The sequence below is a fragment of the Eptatretus burgeri genome, chromosome 16 (genome assembly GCF_056783735.1).
Source record: "Eptatretus burgeri isolate ZD-2024b chromosome 16, Ebu_testis_v1, whole genome shotgun sequence".
Classification (NCBI taxonomy): Eukaryota; Metazoa; Chordata; class Myxini; order Myxiniformes; family Myxinidae; genus Eptatretus; species Eptatretus burgeri.
Genome location: NC_140976.1, coordinates 39182851 through 39190337, shown reverse-complemented (window position 1 = coordinate 39190337; position 7487 = coordinate 39182851). Strand labels below are relative to the sequence as shown.

The 7487-nt window shown below is 43.8% G+C and overlaps 1 protein-coding gene across 11 annotated transcripts in view; it reads left to right on the top strand.

Moving 5' to 3' along the window:
• Window positions 1–7487, top strand: part of LOC147010889 (homeobox protein cut-like 1) — a 379867-nt gene that overhangs the window by 145133 nt on the left and 227247 nt on the right. The gene's annotated exons all lie outside the window — the stretch shown is intronic.

Here is a 7487-nt window from a genome sequence, read left to right as displayed (position 1 = left end):
AAGGATGATACATGTGGATACAACTATATTTAAGAAGCATACCAGTGGTTTTATTTAACTAAATATAAATTCTAGCAAATAAGAAATAGCAAATAAAGGTGACAAAGCATGAATAAACCATTTATTTGGTCATTTTTTTGGTGCATTTTTGCACTTTTGGATGGTTTTCTACAACAAACTCTTCAAAAAACTGTTATCAAGCACCATGGAATGACTGTTGTTCATTTAACACTCTTGAACTCAGAGGAAGTGCTTCTGTTTGATCCTAACATCAACTTACAGAGTCAAAATTATACAGTGGAACCTCTAGATCCAGGTAACAGAGTCTACTATGATGCATGGATACATGTGTACATGTTACATAATTATCATCTGTGATCTCTCTTGTCCCAGTTCTACTCTCTTGTACACTCCCCACCACAGTGACATAAAGCTGTGCACTGGAGTGCAGCCTTGACACACTTGCACTGTCCTCTGTATCCCTTTTTGCAGCCACACCTTAGTAGTTGGCGACATGCCTCAGTTGCCTCTGGGAGGGTTGTCCAGTATATGTCCCAGCCATTATCGGTGTGAACCCACCCCCATCACTGGGCGATGGGAGCTCTGGTGTAGACACCATCATCTGGCCCCAACAGTAGCCGGCTTGGTAGGTAGCTCTCTTGATGTGCTGTTTCAGGGCTTCACAAGTTGGTGGGAGAGCATCTATTGATCTGCCATTCTGGGTGAACAGATGCTTGCGACACTCATTGACATGTTCCTGGCTACTGGTGCGATCATAGAGCACAACAACAAAACGCTCCAGTGCATCCATGTGGTCATCTACGGCTGAAGGAGTTGGCGTGGCAGCCAAGGCACAGAATGCTGCAGTGACATCAGTGACCTCATCACAGGCTTTCCAGGTTTCCCATGCTTTTTTCTTCCCCCTGCCTCCGAAGCTTGAAACGGTGTCACATCCAGTGAGGGCATGGAAGAATGGCAAACCTCGACACTTGTTAGGTCCCAGTGCCACAGACATCTCGTGAGCTGCCAAGAACCTGAAGTTCTTTCCTGTGCCAAAAGCAACCCAGAGCTCATCAATGTCCAGACGTCCAGCTGCTGTCACCGCAAGGACCACAACATCAGTGTCGACTGTACGGATCGACACTTTGCTGTATCCCTGCCTCACAGCGTCTTCAGCATGGAGTAGCATTCTTGTGTCAGCCTCTTCATGGCTACAAGGGGCAAGACCAGCAACATCTCGGGCCTGCGTACAAACCACATATTTGTGGCGTGTGCTGATGACTTGTTTGTCTGTGTCTGTTGTTGCTACTCTGGTGGCTAGGAAGTGAAACAACTCCACTCAGTTTAGCAATAAGTGGCTTGTCTTCTAGTTTCAGAGCACATTTCCTGACTCATCTGTCCAGGTCAAAGGTAGAAGCTTTGCGCAAAGACTCGTTACCTGCTGGCTTGTCCCAAAAGAAACACGTTTCGAGCAGTGACTCTGTGCGGTCCACACTCTGACGGGTATACTTTCGTGTCACGCCTTTGGTATCCCCACTGGTTGTTTTCCTCTTCTCTGCCCGAATCAATTGAGTTTTGTTGTATTGTAGTCTGCACGAATCATGCCACTTAGCCCTGTGATGCTGGAAGGTGGACTCAATACCCTCACCATCGTCCAAGCGGGACATGTCGAGAGATTTTGGCAAGCAGTCGATCTCACTGAACCTGATGAGGTTGTCTGCCAGAGTCTGGTATCCAGACCCTCCTGTGCTTCACTTGGAGTCAGCTGGACAATGAAGAGGCTCAGTGGTGTCCATCTGACACAGCACACATAGGTTCCAGTCTGTCTGGTTAATTGATGTAACAGATGTACTTGGCCCTCGCTGCTTGGGGTCTAATAGTTTGAAATGCTTGGCCATTGTCTTGAACCACCACCAATCAGTCACTGTAAAATTGGGAAGAACCACCACCAAGCAGGGGATTAGTCTTTGGGTACACTACAGTGGAGTTATTACCTGAAAACAGAATAGCAGAATTAAAATGTTTTCAACTACGAACCCCAGCCCAGAGGAGATGCATATATACACAATAGCTATCTTGGGTGATTGTCACTCGATGTCCCCAATAGGCCACCATACATTATTTCTTTGCGCTGGACAGGACCATGTTAAACCCAAATCAATATGAACACACCATTGTAGTTTGAACATTTCTATTATGCAATCATGAAAATTAATACAGTGAGTACATCAATATCGATTTCGCAAATTTATGCATTTAATCGCGACATTGCCAGCTTCCAGTATGTAATTAATAATGGAAATATTCATGGAGTCTAAGTTCCTTTCACCAAATTTGATTTTTGATCTATTTATATTTCCAGAAACAATATTCAAGTAACATTCACATGCATGATCATATTGCAGAGCTCTTGTTCCAGCCATGCATTATTGCGATGGTAAACTGTTATCTGTGTCCCTCATAGACCACCGTAGATGCATTTTTTAAGTCAAATATGAAGTAGATAATGAAGCATGTGCATACTAGTTGATAATAATCATATTATACTCACTACATTGTGTTTTGCACCAAGCAGATATGACTTTGCTGACCTTGTAGGCAGAATTTGTTATTCGTGGCAGCCATTTTGTAAAATGGCCACCATTTTGACCCTAGGGGTAATCTGGAATGTCCCTATATCCAAAATGTTTCCTAAGGGTATGCCATAACTGTGTACCAAATTTCATGCTTGTATCGTCAAAGGCACAAAACTACCAGAATATTTCACATATCTGCCGGACTATGTCCTGCCACGTCCTGCATGTCCTGCCACGAGAGAAATTTTTATGTCCTGCCACGTGAGAAATGACCGCACCATTTGCACGCATGTGCACGTGTTGGTGGAAGCATTACCGATTCCGAGTTCGACAAGGACCAGTATACTTAAAAAGGGGGGTTTTCTTTTCATTTTGTGTCACCCGTTGTCTGTATTTGCATCTGTGTGCGAGGCCTCGACTGTAGGATTTATTTATTTATTATTATAACTATTACCTGTTGAATTATTGTCTTTGTAAATATTTGTGTATGTTCATTAAATGTATTCATTTTGAAGAAATTGTATTCATCCATTTGTGGTGGATTTCGCGGATAAACCCCCTTGTGCTGTCCTGATGCAGTGCTCCTGTGCCATACTCCTCTGCCGGTCCACCATTGCCCTTCGAGCACATGTTAAAATCTCTCTCTCTCTCTCTCTATATATATATATATATATATATATATATATATATATATATATATATATATATATATATATATATATATATATATATATATATATATATATATATATATATATATATATATATATATATATATATATATATCAACATCTATGATATATACATATATACATGTTTAAAAAAAAATTGTATATATATATATATATATATACATACATATTATGGTTCTCGGAACCGTTTGCATACAACATACAGTTGTCCTGAGTCAGTTATTCCATTAATATACGTGTAGTTAGGTTCCTACCTTTTGTCTCGTGGGAAGACAAGGGAGTGTGTTGCGATGGGCTATGAGTTAGGTTATTCAATCATTTTTCCTTTTTATTTTATTCCCTCCTTTTACGATCCACGGTGCCTTCATCTCTATTGCTACCCTCATTTCGCTGGCCACAGCGTACCACCGTCTACCTGGACTCTCGCTTTCTGAGTCAAAATCCCGACGTTTGGCTGGACAAACGCTGTAGCTGCACCACATCCACCTGCCAAAGGCCAGACATGCGCGGCGTGAGCGAACCATACCGGAGCCTGGCTGAAACCTAGCCCAGAAAGGCGGACCACGTGAAGGGCCGGTCCAATCGGGATGCTCGGATCGGATGATGACGTCGGTTTCGAAACGGCTCTTCCCTGAACTCTGGGCTCTATAAAGTACGGAGCAATCCTCAGAGAGTGGTCGAAGTTGGTTGGTTGAAGTGGTTACGAAGATAGTTGGGTTGGTTGGACGGAGAATTGCAGATGAGAATTGGGAGAGAATTGTAGAGTGAAGGAATTTAAAGTGGTTTGGAGTAGTTGTGAGTGAGTGTTCCGACTACTTGTCTTTGCTGACACGACGTCGAACCGCCCCTTGCTTTCTCGACCAAGCCTCCTGTCTGGCCCCGCTTTCTGTTCCTTATCTCCGACCTCACGACCTCGACGAACGGCCTCTTGCCTGGTCCTGCCTGCGACTCATCTCTCGCCCCCTTTGGACTCCGCTCTTCTCCACTCAAGCCCCTCCTGCAGACATGATCTCCACACGTACGATTGTGGCCGAACAACTCAACCGTTGTTGGGTGCCGCACCACGGAGCATCCCTCCCCTGAAACGCTCAGGTACCGAGAAACTGTAACCTCAACTCCCTCCCTCCCTGGCTGCAAAAGTCCCTTTCACAATTTGGTTTACTTTGTCTGAGTGTGTGTCTGAGAGTGTTGGCGCCTATCCGTTAAGTAAGCCTGCATAAGATCTTTTATTGTTGTGATTGTTGCTTTTATTAATCTCACGTCAAGTCTGCACTGTGTCTGCTTTGTAAGTTGCTTGTAAAATTGCTGCACCCCACACCTCTCTCATCTTTCCCTGCATTACACCCCCAATAAACCTTTGTTGTGCCACATGCTTTTCCTCCCTTATTGTAAATAAATAATAGTTGTGGAAATGTTCCCAGCTCGCCTTTGTCTTTTCTCCCATTGGTCCAGCATGGTTCGAATCTAAGTTTAGCCGGGTCTTTATTCCCAACAATCTGTTCCTTCTATATGCGCATGTACGTCCTTGGCAGTGCCACTCGGCTGCATCCGATCCGGAAAGGAGATCCGATCCGGTAGTGATCCGGTTCAGACAAGGCATACTGAGGGCGTGGTTCCCCGGTGGTTAAAACGCTTGGTTAATTAGGTAACCCGATTCACCCATAGGCGGGAGGACCCTAGGCCACGCGGTTGAGTTATTGGCGTCCACGGTCGGTTAAGTGACCCGCCGCGTCACGGAATTACCCGTGAGCGACGGCCTACAATTCCGGGGAGTCTGGTGGGAATCGACGTAGCTTACCCCACCTAGTGGTCTTCTCACCCGACCCCGCCAGGCCACAACAATATATATTGTCGCGGGGGTGGCCGGCCCAAGTTAACCCCCCGACCCAAATTTGTCAGAGCCAAGCGGTTAACATCGACTAACCTCCCAGGACGACCGAGCGGTTCCTTATTACTGGGAGGCAGATACGTTGATTGACAGAGATTTCAACACGTGCTCGAAGGGCATGGTGGAGGGCAACAGTGGATGGGTGAAGGAATACGCGGAATGGACGGACAGAAGGAGGATTGCGGAGAAAGGAACACAGGAGCACTGCACCAGAAAAACACAAGGGGATTTATTTTGTGAACCCACAACAATTACACGAATAGTTTCTTCAAAAGGAATACATTTAATGAACATACACAAATATTTACAAAGACAATAATGTGAAAGGAAATAATACCAATAATAAATAAATAACTCCTATGGTGGAGGACTCGCACATGGACACAAATACAGACAAAGGGTGAAAAAATGAAAAGAACTCCCCCCCCCCAACTCCCCCTTATAAGTACACATGTACTCAGCTTGGACCAAAGCTGATCTCCGTCGAACCTGGAGTGGAGGCGCTTCTACCAACATGTGCACACACAGTCAAAATGGCGCTTCACTTGCAGCATGGCACGCGCGTGCAAAATGGCACTTCTCTAGCAGCTTTCTCCACGAAGGCTCCAAATGTCCCAGCCTTTCTCTTTTCAAAGGTGCCCTCTGCCTCGTACGGTCCTCACACCGACCTCTGTGTGTTCTGCCGAACAAGACGGGAGCCTTCCACAATCCTCCTGTGCAATGTGCCAGCCTCTTCTGTGCCTTTGATCACTCCCCTCTCTTGACCCATGCAGTAGGAACCTCCCACGCCCTCTGCAATGCGCCCCATATCCTCTGCCTCCAGGGCCTGGTTTGCTCGCCCGAAAACCCGGGAAGGCGGGGCTTCTCCTTTTTGTTGTCGTTTCAGGGGCGCGCTTTCCAGCCTTACTGCCTGCCTTGCAGTATAAATAGTATTGGGAAAATCACAGAGGGCAATCATGTACTGGGGGACTTATTTTTACTCTCTCGGGTAATAAACACTGCCCCACCCCTCGTGTGGTGACACGCAACACTGAAACTCACAGATTCCCTAACATAGTTATATCATGATGCTTCTACTCACCCATGGACCAAGCAACCCTACACAATGCTAAATTTCCTCTTTAAGTCATTCCATCTACCCCCCAAAACCGTAAATATATATATATATATATATATATATATATATACATATATATATATATATGTATATATATATATATATATATATATATATATATATATATGTATATATATATATATATATATATATATATATATATATATATGTATATATATATATATATATATATATATATATATATATATATATATATATATATATATATATACATACACACACACACACACACACACACACACGTATATATATACTATTGTGGCCAGAGATATTGGCACCCTTGCACTTTTTTCAAATAACTCACAATCTCTAAAATAAGTTGAAATTGACAAGTCTTTGGTCTCCACAATTCTTTATTTCACTGTTAATATAACAGAAACATTGTTTTTGATTCAGAACCGAATATATCCATTTAAATCAGAAAATAATTAGAAATGGCATTGACAAAATTATTTACTCCTTCGACTTAATATTTGGTAGCACAGTCTTTCGACAAAATAACGAGTCAAGCACTTCCTATATCCATGAATGAGCTTCCTACACCTCTCTACTGACAGTTTGGCCTACTCTTCTTGTGCAAACTGCTCCAGTTCTCCCAGATTTGAAGGATGCCTTCTCCCAACTGCTGTTTCAGATCACCCCACAGGTGTTCAATGGGATTTCAATCTGGACTCATTGCTGGCCACTTCAGTACAGTCCAGCGTTTTGTCTTGATCCATTCCTAGGTGCTTTTTGAAGTGTGTTTGGGGTCATTGTCCTGCTGCAAGACCCATGACCTTCGACAGAGACTCAGCTTTCTTATACTGGGTTGAACATTGCCCTCCAAAATGCTTTGGTAATCTCCTGATTTCCTTATGCCATGCATACATTTAAGGCAACCAGTGCCAGAGGCAGCACAGCAACCCCAAAACATCACTGAACCTCCTCCATGTTTGACTGTAGGGAATGTGTTCTTTTCCTTGAAGGCTTCATTTTGTTTTCTGTCGACATAGAGATGATGTGCTTTACCCAAAGCATTAATTTGGTCTCATCTATCCACAGTACATTCTCCCAGTAGATTTTGGCTTGTTCAGGTGTGTTTTTGGCAAACTCCAGTCAGGCTTTCTTATGTCTCTCTCTCTCAGTAGTGGGGTCCTCCGACCAGAGAATCCCTTTTATTGAGTTGGCGACGGATGGTGCGAGTTGAAACTGTT